Here is a 25,232-nt window from a genome sequence, read left to right on the forward strand (position 1 = left end):
TTCCTGCTTTAATTAACAAACCCCTCTTTGACCACACCAATTTTTCCTTTTTCATGGGAAAAAAATATTTTAATATTTACTATCTTACTCTACTTCAGCAAATTGTATACTCTTTGCTAAGGACCTTTTTGAGTCCATTTAAATAGATCATTATTTTATGGGTGTAAGATAAAATAAGAAAGTATGCCAAGAAACATTCCGTTACTCTTCCCAAAGTTATTTTTATGCAACTAGCACAAAAATAGGTGTATGTTCAATGACAATGCTTACATTTTCTCCTGGTAGTGATCACACTCAATGACCATTATGAATTTATATGCTGAATACAGTTGCTATTATTATGAATTATGAACAGTTGCTATTACAGTTTTTTTTGTATTTTATTCCCCACCAGCTGTCAAGCCCAATTTTAGAAGTGGTTGGCAGATTTTTTTAACTTGCATAACTGTTGTTTAGGTTTGTAACATTATTACATATTAAGTTGTTTTTTTTTATCCTGCAATATCATTTCTCCTTTACAAAATACAATCACTATAAGCAGTGTGAACATCTGGTGATGCACTACATAGTTGCATTTTTTCATACATATAAGTGTATAGGTATTGCACAAGGAAGATAAAAGACTGCTACGTGGCTCACTGACCTACTTCATGAGTTACCTGTGCCATAGTGGAGATATATTATTTATGGCTCACGAATATATATGCACACACACACACACACACACACACACATATGTGTGTGTGTGTGTGTGTGTATATATACTCGTGTGTATATATACAAGTATATATATATATATATATATATATATATATATATATATATATATATATATATATATATATCATATCCAGTATGTAAATATCAGTTTCAGATTTTTAAGATGTGTGTGTCACAGTAGCACAGTGGTTAGCATTGCTGCATCACAGTACTGGGGTCATGAGATCAATTGCAACCATGGATCTATCTATGCAGCATTTGTATATTCTCCCTGTGTTTGCATGAGTTTTCTCCTACAGTCGAAAAAAAAACATACTGGTAGGTTAATTGGCTGCTGACTAAAATGGACCCTAGTGTGTGTATGTTTGTGTAGTGGGACGTTTAATCTAATTTTAATGAACAGGGACTGATGTGAATGATCAAATATTCTCTAAAATAATGGAAACAAAATTAGTTAGTGTACTAGCAAGTAACAGTATATATGCCTTTATCTCCATTGACCATTTATGTCTCGCACAATCAAAGCGCAAATTACCTCTTGTGATGTCACACACTTACTTTTGTGCAGTTTAATGGAAGTGCATGGATTTGTGAGCCAAGATGGCAGTTACTGTGGGGGTGAGAAAATTTGAGCCAGCCAATTGGAGGAGATGAATGGATCAGAGTTATTCCTTGCTTAGTGTGGATTAAATTCATGAGTGTGCCTACTTTTGCTGCAACATGCAAAAATTAGATTTTGTTGTGTAGGACGAGATTATTTAAATGAGTTAAAGGGGTGGAATGGGTGTATTTTCAGGGGTAGAGGTCACTGCTTTCCAGGACTTGATTTTTCCAGCAATTCTTAAGCTCCGTAAATCGGTTCTCATCTTACTTTTAAAAAGGTTTTGCATTTTTCAGTTGTACTTTTAAGGGAAAGCAAGCACTAATGAATGTAATAAAAGTGTTCATCACATAAAATTGACAGATATAATGAAGATAATCCTGATATACAGTCAATCTGAAGATTAATTTAAGACATGAATTAGTCAATAACACGTACATATTTCAGTTAATGAAGGAGGAGGTTGTAAAACGGAATGAGGTTTGACTATGAGGTGATGTTTTTACCGTTTCTAACATACATATTTTCCAGTTTATCCACAAAACTACAACTGTAGGAGCAGATTGTGTTCTGTGGGGAGCTTCCAGGGATGGTGAAATGAGGGGACACCTTGACATTCGTTAGGCAGGCATATAGGTCCACTCACATAAAGAAGCATTGGGCGACTGCACTTTGAAATGAACCATTCTGTATGGAATAAGCATAATTTTGAAATTTACTAGACCAGTAAATTATATTCTCCAATGGCGACATAACACCTATGTTATAATACATATAATAGAATATAGAATATCTGTGGAAACAGATATGCCAGTTCCAGTGTGTTGCTTATAATACAGCATTTTTGTAATTATCTGTTCCATAATGCTTTCCATTATTCCAGCTATCACCAATATGGTAGGAGACCATTAGAGACACTCCTCTATAGCGAAATATATTTCACCTGTTGGTTGGCTCTGACGGGATTTCCACATACATATTTACACTCTCTCTCTAAGTTCTCCACATATTTTCCATTGTTTACTGTGGAACAGATCCTGCATCACTTCAGAAAATGTAGAAACGTTTTCAATGCTTTTGTCTCTCTCTGTGGATAGCAATGATTTAGAGATTACATAGAGGGAAGGTGAGCAGCCAAAATATTCCCTCCGCTCTACTGTTCTTTTAAACTTTAGGCCAAGTAATCCGTTCTCTGGAACATCGGGGTATAACAGGGTTAAATTATATAGCCCATCTTTGTATTTTGGTTCTTAAAGGGGCATTGAACATACATGACTGCCTTTTCCTGGTATGCAGCAATTGTAGTGCTAGGATTAAGGCTAAGTAAAATGCAAAATCAATTGTGCTTTTTTTTATATTGCCCTGCTGGCAATATTCTATAACAACAACAACAGCTGAAGTAGAATACAGTGAGGTTAATCGCTGATGCCAACAATTCATTAAGGTTTAATTAAGTGCAGTTGACAGTTGCTGGGCAGTACTATTAGTGGGAAATATCCCAGTCAATGCTATAGTGATAAGCCTTGACATGAGCACAAAATAATATACAGTATGAGTCAATGACTAAACACAAAGAGCCTGGTTAATTAAGGCACACAAAACATATATTGTGCTTTTTTAAAGCACACAGGCATATGTACATCGGTATTTAACTACAAGTGGATATGAAGAAACGTCTCTTGTTGAATATGGGTCTAGGTGCACTGTGCTTTGACACACAATACAATACACTAGGATATGTCCAATATATATGTAGAGTATAAAGTTCCAACATAAAGAACAGAAAAAAAATCAGTCATCGTCACCTGTATAGTCATTAATGATAAAAAAAAAAAATTAAATGTTTTTTTTTACCCATTTTTTTCAAATACTTTTATCATGAAGTTATCAATGTCTACTGTACATAAAATGCATTTTTACAGTTGCTCCTGATTGCTAATACATGTTCTAGCTGCATACATACATGACCGTCATCACTATCATTTGGTACCTACATCCGACCTCCAGCTTGTGCAAGTGATGCAACTAAAAAACTCGTACCTTAGAAATGCCCAGAGTTTGTATCGGATACTGCGACAAGCTTGGCACAGCCTTATTGTACATTGATTACGTGCATACACCCCCCACCCCATTCTGCCCATGAAGTTGTAGCCTGTCATAAGAGTCATTTGCTTTTGAAGATGAATTGGATGTTTTTGCATCACTGATGTATAATCCGGTTCTCGGCATGTGCAGGGCGATTTCATGTGATATATGGCACATATCGGCATTTACGTTCCTTGATGACTCAGGACCAACATTTGAAAAGCACAATTTTGCAACTAATATAATGATTTAATTTTGTGCCTACTTGACTATCTTACACCTAGTTTCTGCTTGTAGGAAGAGCGGACATGTAAACATATTGCCTAGGCATTTGTGGGATTCCAGACAGGAATGTGCATGGTGGAAAAAGTATAAACTGCACTCCTGCCACCTAGTCCCTTTTGGAACAACATTTAGTTTTTTCTCCTTAAATACATGAACCTCATTGATGTCAAGTGGACAGGTAAATTGGTTTCATTTTGTGTGTCACATTTGCACAGTTCTGGAACGGAGAGCTTAGCTTCCCTTACGCCACCCCTTGGGCCTGCTCAGAAGATGGATGGGCCAGTATTGCTGGGCCCCATAGCAGCCGCTTATAAATTGCACCTGGCTGATGCAAAAGCCTTTAGAGCTATAGGCCGATGCCCAGTCTCTGAGTGTGTTTGAAGACGTCATTGATTGGCTTTAATGAGGCTCTGCAAAAAGCTACTAAAACAGGCACACCCCTCCCCCAATTGCTCAATCTCACTCTAAAAGTCATTAAAATATTTAAAAATATGAGGCACATTATTTTACTGACTGGCCATGGCTTACATGGACTAGCATTTTAATGTACTTCTATATAGTTTTTTTATTACCACTTCTGTTTTTTATCTTAACACTTTTTAGTAACAATAAAAAGTAATCCCATGAGCTGGTGATCAGCTAAAATGTAAGCACTGGCAACATTTTATAGTAACAAGTAAGGATTATATAGAATAGCTACATATACAATAATTGATGTGTATGCAATCACATAACAAAAATTAAGAAAATAATAAAAACAGCTAAAAAAATCATAAATATTTGATATTTTACTTATATTAGCAAAACAGTATTAAATAAAATATGTGAGTCATTCAGGTATATTTTCTGTACTCCTATGACATAACATACACTAACTGGTTTACGTATTCTAGTTTATTCAATTGTAATCTCATATTTACAGTGTCGAGAGTGCTATTTGGGGAATGTTGGTTCAGTAAGGTAGTTGCTTTCTTTTGCTTGCAAATTGGCATAGTGTGGTAATAGTGAGTTTGTATGGGTAATTGGAGATGTGTGCTAATTCACCTGAATTCAGAAATTTAAAATGTGTGAATCTAAATTTCACCGAATGTACTTGATATTGGAATCAGCTATTTGCTCCAATTTAATGACTCAAATCTGTGATGTGCAATTTGCATTTGCTACTTATTTCTGCAAACAGTACTGTCCAGATTTACCTGCTCATTGTTTTTCACACATTTTGGATTTTGCACCCTAATTACTTAGCCCTTTTGCCACTATCTAACCTATTCATTCTTGATAAAACTTTAATTAATTATTTATATGATTAATTCTGTCATTTTATTAGCAGAAGAGACTTCTGTTCATCCAATATACATACGTGCATTGGTAGTTGGTACTTGGTTTTGTTTACTGTATACATTGTGTAGGTAATTGGTGTCTGTTATGTTACCTTTATAATTTTTATTAATTACTGTCGCAATAACTGTGATATTAACCAATACAGTTATACAAAACATATTGGCTGGAACAAAACACATTTTTACTAATCCCTAGTCAGTCTGTCCACCACCTCAAAATTTAGACACTTTTTAATTGTGAAGCCACAATAACCAGTTTACTCCTATGTTGAGTGTTTGTAACTTTATACTTGAATGAAAAAAGGAAAATTAGCCTTTAACTACTTCCCTTATACCAAAATGGTTGTTTTGCAGATATGAAATTGTGGACTGGTTAGTCTATGTTGGCAGTTCAGAAGCTAAGGAAATCATCTCCCTTATCAAATTGTGACACAGAGATTTTGTTATGTAGATACTTCTTTGTGGACTTTGAGGACAATATATCAGGTCCAGGAAGTGGTTAAAGCAAAGTACATCTGAAATAATAACTACCTGCCAGTGACTAATCAAAATAGTTGGAGGATGACAATCACAAGACAGTTATTCTGCCATGAGATAGTCAGTCTCAGAAGTATGATGAGGAAGAACAATTACTCTTGTACCAAGCACAAAGGTGGTCAAATGAAGGTGAAACTTTACTTTCAAAATCTGGTACATGCAAAAAGAGGAAACTGTACTCGGACAACCCCACACTGCTAAATACATTGTACAGCACTTTACAGCAATTCTAGTAATGAAGTAAAGAACAGTACATGAATGTCATGAAGTAATGAAATAAAGAAAAGTGCAGCTGATGCACCCTCAATAAACTCATTATTTAAAACATGTAATGGATGGCAATCATTTGGAATGTAAGCTCTCGCGGGCAGGGTCCTCTCTATGACACATGTCTGTCTACCTTGTTTGCGCATGTGATATCCTACACTGAATTCTTTGTGTGACCACTATGCTGATTGTTTAATGATATACACAAAATTTGTACTTGTTTTTGTGCTTACCGTCTCTGCTTGAGCATTACTCATACTTTGCATTTTTACCACACTTCTGCTATTATGCTTAATTATATTTATGTGTATTCATATATTTGTTATGTTGTATTCCTGTATCTGTATGCCAACTGTCTGTCACTGCGGAATCTGAAGCTCCCATTCAGGAGTCCTTTCATAATCTTTAAAATATGTAACTGTCCCACATACTCTTTCTGAGAAGTATTTAAGACCCCCAGTAAATATAATCTGCGTCCTGTGACGTATGGTCCCGTTCTGGGCATGAGCAGAAGTAAAGTAAAGTATTTATCATACTGAAGGTGAAACAATACCAGATAGTGCCATGGCTTTAAATTCTTCATCATCCGGGTTACAAACAATCACCTAAAGAGCTTCTACTGTAAGAAATGCAAGCAGTATATCATCTAAAAGGCAGCCATGATTGCAAGACAAAATCATCTTTTTTGTTTAATTTGTTAATCATGACATGGATAAGATGGCAATAGCAAGCACCTAGTGTATGAGCCGATCAAGGTCATCATGGAAAGATAGCTTGGAATGTGGGCCCAGATCCAACATTTGGAAAGGCATTACAGTCTCCTGTGATTGAAAAACACTTGGGGGTAAATGTATTAATGTCCGGATTCTTCAACTCCGGCGTGTTCAGCGTCTTCGGCGATTAAATTTAAAGCGGCGCTGCCTTGTAAAGGGAAACTTCCCTTTACAATGCAGCACCGTTTTAAATTTAATCGCCGAAGACGCTGAACACGCCGGAGTTGAAGAATCTGGACATTAATACATTTACCCCCTGATCTGACAAAACAGATAATGGTACATCTATTTTATTAACAATAAAAGTGTATATGTCTATTGTATATTTAGGGCCTGATTCATTAAGGCACGCAAAAAGAAAGTATTATGTTTTGTTTTAAAACGCACAATAAATCAGCAATACCACATTCAATAAGAAATGGATGTTAAGATATGTCTGTTGTTGAAAATGGGTCTAGGTCCGCTCTGCTCTAACAGACAATACACTACAGGATACGTCCAATACATAAGTGGAATATAAAGTCACAAAAGAACACACAGAAAAAAATATTTAATTAATGTCACCTTTTAATATTATAGTCACTAATGACAAAACATTAAAAAATTATATATTTTTTTTAATAAAATATATTTATTAGGATGTTGTTATCAATGTCTTTTATACATAAAATGCATTTTTACAGTTGCTCCAGATTGCAAACACATGTTCTAGCTGCATACGCGACCGTCATCACTATCACTCGCAACTTACACCAGACCACCAGACCTGTAGCTGGTGCAAGTCATATGACAGAAAAACACGTACCTTTGAGATGCCCAAAGCTTGTTTCGATCGCTGCTGAGCGCGCTCAAGCTTAGCCCTAACTGTACATTGACTATATGCATATTCTGGGTCCACTCCCTGTTCTGCCCTAGAAATTGTAAGCTGTAGTAAGGGTCCTTTACGCTCAAAGATGAATTAGACTTTGCTGCATTCTCTGGCATATGGTTAATTTCTGGGCATGCGCAGAGCAATTTTTTTACGCAAAATACAGCAAGTATCGGCATTTACGTTCCTTAATGAATCAGGCCCTTAGTGTTTTAATCGTTGCTGATAATGACAAGAGCAATGGTACAGATGCAGATCCTTAATTCATTAATTCATTCATTTTTTGAATGACAATTATGCAAACTGTAAGTTTTCAGTCATCCGTCACTTAATGTTTGCAATAATCATATTGAAAAATTTCCAAACATAGCAGAACTAACACACCCACCATCACTGATAGACAGAGAGAAAAAGAAAATATGGCAGGACATTGTCATGAACAGATTTGCTCTGAAGGTCTTACCTGCTGGTATTGGACCTGCTAAGCTAGGAGGAGCGGAGTCTAAACACGCCTCTGGTCTTTGCCAGGTACCTCCGCAAGGCAGTTTGGGGTTCACTGCAGAGACGTGCAGATAGCTACCAGCGAAGTGTAGGTGAACCAGAAGTCATGAAGTCCAAAGTCAAACCGTGCGGGCAATACAGGTACTGAAGGAGTAGGCAGGAGCGGTGTCAGAACACCAGAGGTCAATACCAGGAGATCAGTATATGTCCAGAGGAAAATCCAAAAGAGTAGTCAGGCAGAACCAGGAAGTCAGGTATATAGCTAGGAGACATACAAGGTGAGACTAGAGACCTAGATACTCTGGCACACTAATGGCGCCAGAACCAGGTTTAAATAGATAACAGTGAGCTGCCATTGGTGGATTTGGGATCGGCGGTCAGAGCAGCTGACTGCCGACAGGAAGGGCTGCTGGTGTCTCAGTTGCCTAGCAACAGATATGTGATGTTCGGGCGCATCTGCCCGAACTTCCGGCCTACAACCGGAAGAAGTGCTATAATGCATTTAACAGATATGTGGCTTGAGTGACTACGTGAGAGACAATTTTTAGCTCTCACTCTTCAATGATTGATTGTAAAGTGTCCAAAAAGTTCAGGACGTATGTTCCTGTGTCATTATCACCACCGGCTTCTATATTTTTAAATAAAGAGCATTTTGAAGCATTGTCACATCACCCTTGTTTACCATGGTGCTGGCTGGATTAGTTTTACATATCATAAATGAGCCCTGGTATGTCTTAAATTATGTTATAATTATTTGGATGTAATTATGTTTTGACACTTATGATAATGCACAAAACAAATATAAAAGTGGGTTTGAAAAGGGAATGCAGAGTTAACAGAGACATCACTTACTGTCACAATTTTGTGCAGTATACAACAAATACAAATGCCAAAGAAAAGTGTATATATTGGACTAAACAGTCTCTGCCACCAACAGAAATATAAGAAAACTAAAAATGGCAGAATGGGTATTACAAATAATTCGCACAAGTTTATCAACGACTGAAGAAAAGAGCAATTTGTAAAATGTTGAAAAAAATGACAAATCTATTGCATGCCGCTAGAGCAGTGTTATCAAGAGGAGCTAAGTAGTAGGGGTAAAACGTGTAAAACCTCCAAAACAGCAGTGGAAACAGGATTTTGACAACGATGCACTGAAACATACAATTACAGACTGCACATTGGTGCACATTGGTGCACAATATACTAAGCTACAGGTAATAGTAGTCACAGACAGTCTCACAGAGAACATACACTGACATTTTACCCCAGAACAATACCGTAAGAATGGGATGTAAGCTCCTTTTTTAAGGATATAAACATTTGTTGATGCTTGCTGATTTGCTTCTACACTTTATCATGCACTGTGAATGGCCTGATCTTCCAATTGGTGTTATTTATTTTGCGAAAATTGGGCAAATCAAGATTGATTTACAATCAGTCAAACTGAATTACCATTTTTTTAGATAATGTGGAGAGAGACCCATTATCTCAATTTAGCCTTGCCTCTTGTCAATGTAGGGATGGGTGATTATCCTCTTAACAAGAGATGAGCAAAGCTGTTCATAAAGCTTCAATACCCTAGTACAATCAGTGATTTGTAACTTATGAATAATCTCCTATTGAGAATGCAAACTTTCATTACTTGTTTCAGATTTCAATAACTCCACCTTTGCTATTTAAATGTACACTAATGACAGGGAAACCAAGGCTGTAAGGGCAAGGTGAAGGAAAAAGGACAGAGTAAGGGTGCAGGCAGGGATTCAGAAGGGTTATTTTGCATGCTTGTACCTACTCCTACACCAGTAGAGTAATACAGAGATAGGTTGGACAAGTAAACCTTTTAGTTTGTTGTATACAATAATTTAATAATGCAATCCGATCCCATAGATATACAATGAAAGATTTTCAGTCCATGGGCTTGATTCATTAATGAGCGTAAATGAGGATACGTTGCGTATTTTTACTTTGCTCATGCCCAGAACGGGACCATACACCACAGGATGCAGAAACGCCCAATTCAATTCGAACGAAAAGGACCCTTACTACATTCTATGATTAGAGGGGTGGAACTGGGAGGGGAATGGGCGCTTGCACAAAGTTAATGTACAGTATGGACGTGCCAAGCAGACGCAGCAGCGTCTGATTCAAGCTTTGGACATCTCAAAGGTACGTGATTTTCAGTCATCACTTGCACCAGGTACAGGTCTAGTCTAAGTGCCGATTACTAGTGATTGATGGCTGTGTATGCATGCATGCAGGAGAAACTTATTATATAAATTGTTTTATGTAAAGTAGATATTAAGAACATCCTAATAAAAGTATTTTAGGGGGGGGAATATGTTTTAATGTTTTATCATTAACGACTACATTATTAACAAGTGACATTAATTGAATATTATATTTTTTTATGTGCATTCATTTGTGACTTGATATTCCACATATGTATTGAACGTTTCCTGCAGTGTATTGTCTGTTAGAACAGAGCAGAACTAGACCAGTATTCATCAGCAGACATATCTACCTGATTTATGTGTTTTTTTAAAAAAACACACATTAAGTTTGTTTTGCGTTTGTTAATAAATCAGGCCCCATATGTTTGCCTAGCAGCAGGAGTGATATATCATGTAAATCATTTAAATGAAATAATATTAAGACATTTTTCTCTACAGCTCATTGCTCTAAAGCTTATTACCAATGTAATAAAGTAAATTTCAATCCCGAGTATTTACATTTTAAATTAGTTGCTTAATATTATAATCAAAGGCAAGCAAGCAGGTGAACTTTCATATTAGTCCTTTCACATTTTTGTCATGTGTCAGTTTTACAAGGAATGTTCAGTTTCTTAGGCTAAGTATTTTTTTTACTTGATTATTTCATTATTAATTAGTATTTTGAAATAACCATCTGTTGTCAAATGGAAAACAGGCAAAAGCAAACTATATACACTTCCTGACATTAAAAACAGGTACTTCTACACAGAGATGAGTAAAAGTGCAGAGGAATTTCAGGTAAGTTGAATTTCACAGTGGAACAGGCCATTTCACAGAGGTGTGAAGTTCCGACAGTCTTTTACTTTGTAAGTTCCCATTTTGATGAATATTTATTATGAAGGTGGGGAGCATGGTGGCTATGGAGGGACTTGGAATTCTAACCGGAACAAAACGGATATTGGGAATTTGAACACTTAAAAGTAATATTGCACCGGGAAGCATAATTGTACGGCACATGCAGAATCAGGTAACTATTTGGCAAAATATTTTTAAAACTGTTCATCAATGCGTCTGCACAATTAATACATTACCCTAACATTTCATTATCTATTTTTCAATTGAAGTTCAAACTTTATTGATTAATGTTTTTTTCAGTCTCACTTTACTAAGGGAACTGCACAAAAACATCCAGTGGTCAATTTAGAGTTAGGAAAAACCCATTTTGTGCTGCTAGGGGGCAAATGTAAAATGTACAATCGGATGTAGAGTTGTAAAGGGTGATGTGGCCTTGCCCAACTCTAAGATGCAATGTAAATATAGAGCTGGCAAGAGCATGCAGAAATTGACCTAAATGTAGATAAATGTTTGCATTCACACCCTTTGCTGTACACATGGATTGTTCAGCTTAATATCTGCAGCCAGGCAAAATTTGCCCCTAACTCGATATCAGCCCCCAAGTGTGCACAGCTTACATAGGGTCTGCTCGAAGTGAGCTGAAGCCCTTTCTAATCCTTATCAAGGTCCCACCCACCTTGTGACATTACTGTTTGGGCTTTATTTCTGTATGTAATAATCAGTTGGCCATGACCCAAGGAAAACAGTTATTTACTACAAGATTTGGCTCACAAGGTGCAGCCTCAATCTTTAAATGACATTTATAAATTTCATGGCTGCACAAAACTAAGACATTTAGAAATATTATAATGCCTGAAGATTTGAAGTTAATGTTATCAGGTAGTTGTTAGAGATGACTCTGCTTTAGTACATCTGAGCTATTTAGTTTAAGAATATCAAAATATCAGTCTAACGGGAGTCCCAGATTAGGACCTAATCCTCCCCCCCCTATTCCTTTTTACCTCCCCCATTACCTTATTTATAGTCACATAAATTAACTTATTAATAAGTTAACATATCTATATCTATATATATATATATATATATATATATATATATATATATATATATATATATATACACACTGTATATATAATAAGATAACATATATATGTACGTATAATCGCTCCATTTAGGATTGTTCTTCTTATTCATATGTACATTTTAAGATGTTACTTTATTAAGTCTTTAATGAATTATATCAAATCTTTATAACTTGTGTGAATTTTTTTTTTACAGGTAATGTGTTAAAAAAAATAAAATAGAAAAGTTCAACAGCATTAATGTGCAGCCACTTTCATCGGCCACAGACAGGGATCCTGAAAACATGGCCTATCAAGGGGACCTAATGAAACGGTCATACAGGTAGTGAAAATACTGCTGTAGACAAATACTCATGGAACAAAGCTGTGTTGCTAATTATGATCTGGAGAGCAGGTATTAAACTTGAGACTGTTATTTGGAAGCCAAGGTTTTTTAATATGTAAAAAGACAAAACAAGAAAGAACAAAAGCTTTGGTCTCAGGAGGGTGGGGATAAAGAATAAAGAGAGAAGGAGACGTGGTTTTGTTTTGGCACAATCCCGTACACTTGTGGTATAAAGCCTTTTGATCCTGTATACATCACAAATGAAAGTGCACATAAGGTTTAAGCACATTATGAGATTTCAGGTTTGTTATTTAGATATTAGTAATTCTATAACAGACAGCAATAAAACAGAAATCTGAGGGACATTAATAAGAGGTGAGACCCCAAAGATAGAGAATGTCTAGCATTGTAGATCCCAATTTTAAATGTGTTTTAGTGGGTGAGAGACATCATTTTTACTATAACTACTTGATCTTAGTTGTTTCTCTAATCTACATATAATAGCTTAACCATTCTGCCTAAACCACATCAAAAATAAACCTTGCTAGTGACTGGAATTATGCTGGCCACCAACACCTAATACCAAATTGGAAACACAACCTGACCTTTGGTGTTCAGTCCCAGTGACAGGATCAGCCCACGTGCTATTACTTGTTCTAAACTTTCAATTAATGCCTCCTAACACATCTCCAAAGACGTTTGATAGAGTATTCTGCTACTCTGAATTGTAGCCAGAAAACTGGTGCATAGCAGCATGTATTTCGATTAAGCAAATCACTATCACAATGGATATTTCCCAGTTTCGGTATGACATTTAACGCACTGGCATGTGTACCAGTGAATCAGATATGTCTGTGTTCATTCATCATTGTGGAAGCTTTGTAGCAGAGGTCTGGTTGTGGTATGGGACCTCAATGCACTTGCCAACTAGTGGTGGTAACAGAGGAAAAAACCATTGAGGTAGAATATTGAAAAAATTATTTTCAAACATCTGTACTGTTCTGTAGTATCAATGATAAAATAGCACTAAAACACAACATTGCCTATATACTTTCATATTTCCAACTGAAAAATAGCACCCTTCTGTCTTTGATTCCTGTTTGGATCTCTACATATTTAAATGCTGAAACTGATTTATTGAAATATCTGCATGTAGCTAAGGCAGAGTAATAATGAATACAATAGATACAACTGATGTGGAAGCAGATCAGTTCTGCATATTCTGTTCAATGTTACTTCCTGAATGAGTCCTTTTCTGAATAAGGGTGTACAAGCGTAAGCTCCAAAGCAGGTAAGAAGCAGTTAAGAAGCATCGACCCACAATCATCAGTCAAGATCATCTATTTCCAGCTTGCTCCTGTTCCAAGGCTAGCAGAAAATCTTGTTTATTCCTTGCTAATAGGCGCCTCCTGTTTCAGATTTGCTGTGTGTTTAGATATATGTCTCTCTGCCTGCCAAGATTCCTAGGCAGATATATCCTTAGAAATGTAGACCATTTTCTCAACCAAATTCAAAGAAAACAAAAGAAAGGCCAAGGTCTGATATGAAATAGTTTGAAAATGAGAAAAAGCTGCTTCGGAACTCAGTTTACATTCAAATAAGTTTCTGCGGGACAATGCCGTCTGTTGGACTGCACAAAGATGTGAGACATAACAAGGGAGAGGCTGCCCTGCCGGTAGGGGTGTGATGTTATGAGAGAGGAACGTTTGACATGTTCAGCTCCGTAATAAGAACAAAAACACATATTCGGGGTCAGAGAGCAAAGGGAAAATTGTTTTCAAAATATTAAAGTATCCTTTAGTGTTTTGTACACACCCTGCTTACAGAAAAGTTTCCTGTAAGGTTTTCTAGAATGAGCGTTTTAGCAGCAAATCTGTGTTTATTTTTCTGTGTTTTCTTTGATTATTTTTTCACATGGTGCCAAATTTCTCAGCCATCATGTGATTTGTACATAGTAATACTTTGCAGATATATCCTGTAGGTAGTCTGTATTTCCCAATATTTTGTCAAGCTTGGAGCTCTAGTAATAATATGAAAATAATTTAAAATGTCACTGCACAGCGAATCTAGCAATAACCGCGTAATGGCTATTGATGATTAATTATGGTTTTTAACCCTTCCTGATCAAACCAATTGAGTTGGAGTAGCATTGATTTCACTAGGAATATATTTTTTTATTATTATTATTTATCTAAAAAAAATTGTATATATTTGTCTGGAGGACAGAGCAGGCACCATTTTATAGTTTATTTTAACGTCTTTAAGAACCACAAACAAGAACCGCAACCCTGACTTTGAACTGTGACTGCAAGTTTGAGGTTAGCCATTCAAGGGTAAAGAGTCTGCAGCAGAAGAACCAGATCAAACCGGTCACTTCTACTGCAAACAAGTTTGAGGCTGTTAAGCCAGCTAAATTCGGTCGAATTTCAAACCAGATTGAACTATTCCAGCATCTCTACAAGAAACAATCTGGCAGGATAGAATGGCAAGAATTGCTTTGTTACTGTCTGTGACAGGGCAGCACAGTGTCTTAGTGGTTAGCACTTCTGCCTCACAGCAATGGGATCATGAGTTCGATTCCCGGCCATGGCCTTATCTGTGAGGAGTTTGTATGTTCTCCCTGTGTTTGTGTGGGTTTCCTCCAGGTGCTCCGGTTTCCTCCCAGACTCCAAAAACATACTGGTAGGTTAATTGGCTGCTATCAAAATTGACCCTAGTCTCTGTCTGTCTGTGTGTGAGTGTGTGTCTATAGTAGGGAATTTAGACTGTAAGCTCCAATGGGGCAGTGACTGATGTGAATGAGTTCAGCGCTGCAGAATTAGTGGCGCTATATAAATAAATGATGATGATTAATAATGGGAATGAGGGTAATAATACAGTACCACAACACTCTGTAAAGATACATAACTAGTCCATGTTGTATTGCCTGTGGTAAATACATCCATCTATTTAATACTATGGGGACTCCAGTGTCACTACTAATTTGGACCCTGAATGCAGCAGGTTGCATTTTTGGTCCATCCAGAATTTAAAGTCAATAACATGAATGCTGATAATGCTAACTATATGGTGATCAACAATCATTGTGTTGAGGACTGTTACCTCTGGGTTCACCTTTTGGTGAACCTTGTGCAGGGCAATTCCGGGCTGGTGGCTCTATAAATGTGTGGGTACATAAGCTAAGGTCCGGATCCTAAAAATCCTCTGCTTTTAATTTCTATCTGATCCATACCACCAATCCAACATCACTAAATACTTCTCTCCCTATCTCTCTGTATCAGAAGCAATTTTAATGGTGATTGTAGGTGTCTGGAATCCCACCTAGGCAATGTATATTGCTTTGGATCTTAGAGGTTTTGGGAAGAAGAAAAAAAAAAGTAAATTTGAACTCGAATATTGTATTGCTGGAACTTTGCACCTCTGCTAAATGGCCTATCCACTGTAAAATTCTGTTTGCTGGTTGTGCTTACCTGACATCTGGTCCAAGCCCAAGATTGGGCTGTTCTGGGTCAGGAAACTCCCCAGGCAAACCTGAGCCCATACTGGGAGACAAATCCCAGGCTCCCATAGCTGTATAATAAAATAACTTCTCAAAAGGAGTAATGTGGTGAATGCCACCTGAGCAAATGCAGTGGAAAAAGTAAAATAGCAATGAAAGGAAATTTGACAAAGAAAGAAAAAGTAAATACAGTGTCTAATAAAGAAACAAGTTTGGAAAGACAACTTTAAATCAAACACCAAATGCAACAGCTCCAAACAGAAATTCAAACAGAAACGTGACAGCCTGAAAGACAGATTCAAACACAGCAAATGCAACAGATCAATGGAAGATGCAACAAGTGCAGGAAAAATCATGAAAGTACACGACAAAACCTGCAAAGTGCACAAGAGGGACGACAATATGCATCAAAGACACCTGAGAGGACATTAGCTAAAGTGCAGTTTGTAGAAACCACCACTTTCTGTTTTCTTGTGGTGGTTTTAAATCCTACAAATTTATTAAAGCCAAAACCGCTGCAAGAGTTCTGTTTTACAAAATGCCACATTAAAAGTCACCATCCTGTTTTTTAATGAAATGAATATAAAGTTCTACATTTCTGAAAGCGTGATTTGTAAACTCGCTGAAGAAAATGGCAAAAATCATGCCAGAAAACATAGATGGTTGTGAAGCATGAGAAATATGAAAGACCACTTCTGACTGGACGGCGGTCTATTAAATAGACGCGCTTACCGAACATTAACTTGTTTTGTATTGGGAGTTCCCCGGGAGCAGTCTCCCTTATCTCTGTGGTGGTTTTATTCCCCCTCCCTATGGATTACTGGTAGGTTAATTGGCTGCTATAAAAAAAAAAAAAAATTGACCTTAGTCTCTCCCTGTCTGTCTGTGTTTGTTTGTATGTTAGGGAATTTAGACTGTAAGCTCCAATGGGGCAGGGACTGGTGTGAATGAGTTCTCTGTACAGCGCTGCGGAATTAGTTGCGCTATATAAATAAATGATGATGATGATGATGATGATTACATCAGATCAAGAACAGAAGATTGTACGTAAGTATATATTATTACCAATGCACTACAGAGAAATTAGGGGGATCACAATATGCAAAATAATAATGTAGACAAAATAATTATATTTTATTTAATATAAGGTGGCACAATAAATTATTATTTCATATATGGGGCACAATAAAAAAAAAAAATAGAAAGGGGCACATGCATGTATGATTTAACAAAAGGAGTCACAGTCTTGTATTATTAAATACGAGAGGGTAAAGACTTTAATCATAAAATAAATCTTGTGCCCCTTTATGTTTAATTTATTATTATTATTATTATCGTTTATTTGTAAGGCGCCACAAGGTTTCCGCAGCACCGTACATAGTACAAACAGTAGACTATACAGGGTAAGACAGTACAGAACAATAAACACAAAGTACCAGTACTTCAGAAACTCCAGGCAGGCAGATACAGTAGAGACGGAGTGGAAGAACAGGTATGGAGACAGGAGGGAAGATGGGCCCTGCTCATACGAGCTTACATCCTAAGGGAGGGTAAACAGAATCAGGTACATAAGGGAGCCAGTGAAGCAACGGGGAGAGAGAAAGGGGGCAGGGGAGAACCAGAAGAGGTGAGAGGTTAAGTGGATGGTTGGTAGGCCTTAAGGAACAGGTGAGTTTTAAGAGCCCGCTTGAAGGAGCACAGATTGGGTGAGAGACGAATGGAGCGAGGGAGGCCGTTCCAGTGAAGGGGAGCAGCACGGGAGAAGTCTTGGATTCTAGAGTGGGAAGAGGTGATCAGAGTGGAGGAGAGGCGGCGATCATTGGCTGAGCGCAGGGAGCGGGCGGGAGTGTGAATGGAGAGGAGGTTAGAGATGTAAGGGGCAGTAGACTGAGAGAGAGCCTTGTAAGTGGTGGTGAGGAGTTTGAAAAGGATTCTGTAGGGGAAGGGGAGCCAGTGTAAGGAAAGACAGAGAGGGGAGGCAGAGGAGGAGCGGCGTGAGAGGAAGATGAGTCTCGCAGCCGCATTGAGTATAGAGCGGAGGGGGGCAAGGCGGGAGCAGGGCAGGCCAGTAAGGAGGAGGTTGCAGTAGTCGAGACGGGAGATGATGAGAGCATGGATGATAGTTTTGGTGGCATCTTGAGAGAGGAAGGGACGGATGCAGGCAATGTTACGGAGTTGGAAGCGACAGGCTTGGGCAAGGGATTGAATATGGGGGGGCAAAAGAGAGAGAGGAGTCGAGAGTGACACCTAGGCAGCGGAGTTGGGTGACAGAGGAGATAGTGGAGTTGTTAACAACGATAGAGAGGTCATGGTGGGAAGGGAGCCTGGGTGGGGGAAAGTCAATGAGTTCGGTTTTGGAGATGTTAATTTTAAGAAAGCGAGAGGACATCCAGGATGAGATGGCTGAGAGGCAGTCAGTTACACGAGAGAGAAGGGAGGAGGAAAGATCAGGAGATCTTTGTATCTCTAGCCAGGTATGCACTAGCCTGGTATCCACTAGCCAGTGCGACTTAAGAGAGGCAGCATCTTGCAAGACATCCCAGATTTGTTCCCCAGCAGCTGGCATGAATGGTGATACAGTAAAGATGGTGTTCCTAATGGAAGAAATTCTCCAAAACATGAACAGCAAAGGATTTAATGAATTTAAACAGCCAGGAGAAATCCCAATGCAGAGCCAGAATAATAATGTGGCAGTGTGTGTATGGGCTGTGCCTAGCAGGAGGAGACATTGTCATCTAGTATCAAAATAAAGCTGCTGATGGTGTCTGGACCGGTGGATGGAAGGTTTGGTAAAACTACGGCAGTATAACCATTTAACTCAACTTTTGCTGAATTCTTTGCATATAAAAAAAGATGGGTTTTTATATTCAGATAAGCCCATGACAGAGTGTGCAAAATGTTTGTGATGAGGTTGGCAATGTTAGGGCTACCTCAATGAAAGATAGGTGTAATTTATGTAGAAGTAGTGGCCCTCCACACAAGGATTGTGTAGATTACTGTAGGATGCTCTGGAGGAAGTGGCTTACAGTCATGGTAGTAGTAGCATGGCAGGAAGTTCAGTAAGAGGATCAAGATATTACACAAGTGCGGAACCAGACAGAAAATGTCCAACAGCCAATACAAAATGTTCCCCATCTACCCAGGCCTAATATCTTTGGTCGCCTGATGTTCCAATCTTTCTTTATGCAACAGGATAATATCAGTTCGGTCTAATGTCCCTTCTTGGAAAATGAGTGTCCAGCGGCTGCACCTACGGAGGGAATACTTCATATTTACCAGCTGGGTCACCTGCATTAGAGTACTTAGCTGCTTATTTATCTTTGCCAGCCCCATTGCGGTGATAAGTTTCATTTGTTTTATTGCTAGTATTTATAGAAAAATATCAGAGGCAGCTGTCTGTTTGGGCCTGTCTCTGAAGTTGTGCAAATGTGTGAGCTGTCTTGCCAAATTTGGGCATTCAGCTCTATTAATGTAGAAAAAAATCAGAAACATCCTGCCATCCTGAGATGGTATCACTAGAACAATACTGCTGACATACTTGTTAAAAAGGATTCGCCATGCAGTGGTAAGCACTTTCATGTGTTGGCAGATGCGATAGATAACCCTTTGCCCTTTGAAAAGTAGGCCCCTTAGTTATTTTGCACTCATGCAGTTATCTGCATTCACCAGCAGGTGTCAACATTCCTGGTAATTCATCTCATCTGCTGACTAACTGCTACACCTGTTTCTCATCAGCTGCCTTTATATGCTCCAATTTGCAAACCTTCTTGGCAGGATTATTGTTGTACCTTCCAGACAAGTCTTGGCCTTCCTGCTATGATATTTTGGCTTTGCTTGTTGTTTCTGCCCTGTCCTTCCAGTTTGCAGAATCCTGCATTGCAGCCAGATTAGTTAGACCTTTATTGATGGGTTTTTCTTAGATCAGGTCTGCCATACACCCTAAGACCTATTATCCCATCATATCTGCCTTACACTGTTTGCCTTGCCTCTTCTGCCCTTGCGTTTTCCGTGTTATCTGTTCTGTTTGGCTTCATATGATTCCTGTTTCTTGTTTATTATGTATTGTTCATTTGTACTTCTGGTGTTTTTGTAATTGTTCTGTTTTTTTTTCTGTTTATTAAAATGCTTATTTATCTTACTTATTTATTTTTCTTTCATCACTATACTTTTGAATTTATTCGATTGTTTTTTAAGATAAAGCTTTCAGTAGTGAATTTATACACATTAATTGGATTCTAATAAAGATTATATTGTTTAGAAAAAATTGTTTTGTCCATGACATGCACCACAATATTGCAATCTCTTAGATTTATGTTCTGGTTATTGGTATTGGTTGGGTGGCAACTCCCTATAATATTGAGGATAGAAGATATTTATTCTCACTAAGCTATTTAATAAGAGAGGGATGATTTTGGATTGCTAATAAATTCCAGTGTGATGGCACTTTCTTTCAGAACAATCTTTTTAACTTCTGGGGAGAGCAAAGATACTGGGAATAGGAGGATGAATAGGAGTAGAAAAAAAACGTAAGTTATACCATAGTGTGATTCAGATAGCAGGAAAAAAAGTTAATGGAGGATCAGGTCTAGAAATAGAGCATAATGCCTCTTTTCAGTTGGATGCTAATACTGGTTGGCTGTGTGAGGTACAATTGGAAATTGTGAAAGAAAAGGCAGCATAATCTGATGTAGACAGAGGATGATACACCAAGATAAAGATCCCTCGCATTTAAAGAGCAAGCAGAGTCGGATATGGAAAAGGGTAAAAATCAGTAAGGTGATTAATAATGATGAGACTTACTCTTTCTTTTATGTGTTTCTTGCTCTATTAGCGAATAGTGATCTCAAGCTCAGGAAGATTAGGCATGCAGTCTATGGCCCTATCAAATGTCTGGATATAGACAGTGGTTGAAGTGGGCTGGTATATTGTGGTATGCCATAGCGCCCCTCCTCCTACTGCCTTTATTGTATTCCATTCACTTTCATTTCCCATAAAGCCACTTCTAAATTTCCATACCAATACTTCTAAATTTCCATTTTAACCACTGGATACAGATGTGTTACTGAAGACATAGTTATCTGCTAAAGGACAGTAATGTGAAGCTGAGAGCAAATGGCAGACAGAACCATCAATGTGGTTGCTGCCTGTGGAGTCACGTACAGGAGTTACAATTCTGTTTAACACTTGGTATATGCCTGTAAATAAATTGATAGAAGTATTGATTGGCAGGTGTCTTTTGGAAGTAACACTTAAGAACAAGATACTTGGGTTCAACAACATTTACGAATATTCACAAATGTTTTCATGATCCTTTTCCAGTGGTGCCAGAGGCTTTACATTTTTCTAGTAGATCTAGTGACAGATAATCAGACAGAGTGTTGAATAAACCACCAAGGTCATGAATACGATTGTCTAAAAGGCAGGCTAATGAAATTTCTTTGAATAAGATAGCAGAAAGCCAGGTTTCATGTACTCTTGTGGTGGAAGAATCAAGAAAATAGACATGGCCTTTGTGTAGTCTACAAAAGCTGTTATTAGGGTGAGTGAACAGTTAGTCCCTTATTCAAACCATGTGGTTCTGTAATTTTTGCTTGGGTGCTTGTAAATCCCCAGATGTAAGTAGAAGACTGTGGAGACTTAAAACCAGTTTGTTGGAGGATCATTTTGTGCAGTAATTTATACAAACCATCTTACAGTGACAACTGAAAAAGCTATATTTAATGATAGCACTGCAGATTGATGGCAAGGAGGATGTATCTTCTGTCTTGTAGAGACTCAGTTAGTAGGGGGAACAGTAAGTATATATAGTATCTCAAGCTGCATAAAGAATTGGAGTCACTCTATTCAGATGGGAGTAATAGTCAAAGGATAAACTGACTGCAGTTTTAAAGGCTAAATCAAAATAGGAGATCCAACAACTTGATACTTGAAAGAGATAAGGGGTCTCTGGGGGCATATGACATTTTAAGTATTGCCTTGAGGGAGTGGCTAAAAAAATAATATCAGGTCTCATTGATTTCAAAAGACTCCAGTGGGTATTTTGGGAGTGGTGTAATCATAATATGCTGATTTATTTTATGTATTATTTTTTTTGGTTACATGTAACAGGGCTCCATTCTTAAGGGCCAATTGAAAATCTGAAATTAATTATCTGGATTTCTCTGCTTTCACAACAGCATTAATGGTGAAAGGGGTTAAGTAGGCTTTTGACAACTTGTGTACAAAGAAGGCACCAAGACTAGATGGTATAAGCCCCTAATTTCAATTCTGATTAATGTGTATAAAATTTACCTACAAAAGCACCAGATGCCTCTTGAAACATTAGAAACTGGAGGCAAATTCCACTCTTAAATTTATGATGATAATAAGATTCTGTTTCCTGGATTAGTCTGTTTGTCCCCAGCACTAGTAACGATACCATATCCCAGGCCAATTTGTCAATTGGCTAAAAACTTTGTATAGGGAGTCTGATAACTTCCCTTTAATTAATGGCTGGCAAGTTTGACACTTTCATGGTTAAGGTAGACATGAGACAGGCTTACTTTTGAATACGGCCCTGGGTATTTTTGCCATAGTCCTATTTCTGAGGTTGTGAAAAGAGTGGTTGCCAGAGGGAGCAGGTCCCCTCTGCTTGCATCTAACTGCAGTCGCAAATGTGGATGATTTGACTGTAGTTGTGTCTGCACCTCATTAAGGAAGTGGTGCTATTATCATAACCTATACATAATCCTCCAGTTCTCTGGTCAATCTTAAAAATAGTGGACTTTCTGGACACTGCAAAGTGATCCAGATTTTTGTCTGTTCCAATTTGCAAAAGCCTCATTCCATATTCTGAAGTTAAATTGAAATGAGAAAGTGGGAACCAGAAATGAAATATTCAACAATGGAAGAACTAGAGGCTATCCTCTCAAATGTTAAAGACATAACTGGTGATAGTATATTTCTTATATCATTCCTTTGAAAAGCCTAGCTGATAAAAAGATTTTGCCAGTCTGTTGTTCCAGTTATTACGGGTGAAACAAACTGAATACAAAGAGGGCCTCTCTTACTTGGCTACAGAGGAAAGAGGGTGGTTTGGATAGGTTAAATGCAAGGGTTTTCTTTGGCTCCTTATTTCTAAAAGTAACGTTTGGAAACATGAAAATGATGGCTCCCTGTGGATTAATAGTATCAGGAGTTGGATATTGCCCTTTACAGAATTTTTGATGAGAGGTTGTAAGCTCAAGAGGGAAAGATTGACGTTGGATGCAGGACTAAAGCATATTCTGCAGCACTACACATTTATAAAACAGGACTGGGGGGTATACTTAACAAGCGGTGAAAAGCCAAAATACCATTGTAGATGTTGGCAACAGGCTATTTCACCACTTTTATTTAACAAAGGGTTAATGCCAGAAAAACCAGAGATTTCGCCTGTCTTACCCACATTATTGGAGCTTACAGCTATCCCCATAGACCTCTATAGGGACAGCAGCACTAGTCAGTTTATTAAGCTCTGAAAGCTTTGCTTTGCTTTTCACAGTAAAAAAACAACATCACTGGATGGAATCACTTGTCTTTTACAATGGGATCTAGCATAACACATCCTCCATTCGCCGTCATTGATGGCTGCCAGTGAATAGCAAAAAGGCTTGGTGGACGAAAGAGGTCTGCACCGTGCCTTCCAGAGAAGCCCATGCATGGTAAATTATAGCTGGTAATTGCAGCGATGCATATTGATTGTAATAAATAAACCCTTGTGTAGTAACAAACAAAGATGTAAGAGTGCCTTGAACCTTTCCTACATTTGAGGCTAGTGAACTCCCTGTGTCACAAACTAAGGTGAATCAAGTCTTTAGAGGTCAAAAAAAGTAGGAAATTATGGGAAGGTATTTATTTTAATTAATAAAATTAGTGTGAATTTGTCAGACATATTCTTTTCCTACCATTATTCTTTCCCCCCATACTTGCCTCTTAAGTTAACGCGTTTCTATAAGTTTATTTTGCAGGCGTAGAGATTATGATTGACACATTTTGGGTTTTAAATAATTTCACTCGTGTAATGGACAATTTTGCAGCACTGTACAGAGAATATTTGTCTTTCACATGAGTTCCTGCCCCATTGGAGCTTACAGTCTAAATTCCCTAACACACAGAGACTAGTGTTAATTTTGTTTGCAACCAGTTAACCTACCAATTTGATTTTGGAGTGTAAGAGGAAACTGGGATACTTGGAGGAAACCCACACAAACTCCACACAAATAAGGCCCTGATCAGGAATTGAACTGTGAGGCAGTGCTGTGAGGCAGATGTGCTAATAACTGAGCCACCGTGCTGCCCATCCATGATATAACTGAGATCTGTAACTCCCCTATTTCTCCATATAACTGCACTCTGTGACCCTCTTCTATCTTTCCATATAACTATGCTCTGTGAATCCACCTATCTCTCCCTATAACTGCGCTCTGTGACCCTCTTCCATATAACTGTGCTTTGTGTATCCACTTATCTCCCCATATATGTGGCTGCTTCCGCATGGTTATTTTAGTATAATGTCAATTTAATAAAAGCCTAACGTTAGACGTTCTATTCTATGGGGTGAGCATAGTATGAGAAGGATGAGCATGAGCGTTGGCCAGGGTCCTTCTCTCCTGGACATTTCAGGAGAGTAGGCGACTATGATTTAGACACAGGCAAAGGGCTAGATTGTGCAAAGCTACACATGATTGGGTTCTCAATGGATTTATGTAATGTGGGTGGTCAATAAACACACATAGATGTGATCATCAACTGATCACATCTACAAAAGTTAGTATGTGATTTTCAGGAAGAGCTAATGGCCTGACACCATTTTAAAGAATCATCCATTGTACTAGTCAGAAGCTGTGAAAGGACTATTGCTCTTCACTAGTCTCGTAATAGGTTTAGTTGGCAACTGTCCTAGACTTCCAGAGACAGCCACAGATTTTAATATTTGTCCCTATACATTTTTGTCCCTGGATTTTAAAGTGGGAATTACCATTGAACTAACCAGTACTTTGGTACCAAAACAGAAGCAGCTTAAATCAATGTTTTCTTATAGCAATCACCTCTATATTATATTGGTTTTGTGTGCTTAATCATTACTAATAATTACACATGTTATCACCAGAGATCCCCCATCCTTTGCAGCTTATGTAAGTCTCATCTCAAAATGTTATTATTAACTGACATGCAGCATATTTCAATGAGCCCATGACATTTACTATGGATATATTCATTGTAACCTCATTACAACACTTTAAACACTTTAAACAGGGCAG

The 25,232-nt window shown here is 37.8% G+C and overlaps 1 protein-coding gene across 2 annotated transcripts in view; it reads right to left on the reverse strand.

The window, feature by feature from the left end:
- The window catches only part of COL8A2 (collagen type VIII alpha 2 chain), a 134,068-nt gene that overhangs the window by 41,606 nt on the left and 67,230 nt on the right, over positions 1-25,232 (reverse strand). The window lies entirely within an intron of this gene.

Source organism: Mixophyes fleayi, chromosome 2 (genome assembly GCF_038048845.1).
Source record: "Mixophyes fleayi isolate aMixFle1 chromosome 2, aMixFle1.hap1, whole genome shotgun sequence".
NCBI classification, from domain to species: Eukaryota; Metazoa; Chordata; class Amphibia; order Anura; family Limnodynastidae; genus Mixophyes; species Mixophyes fleayi.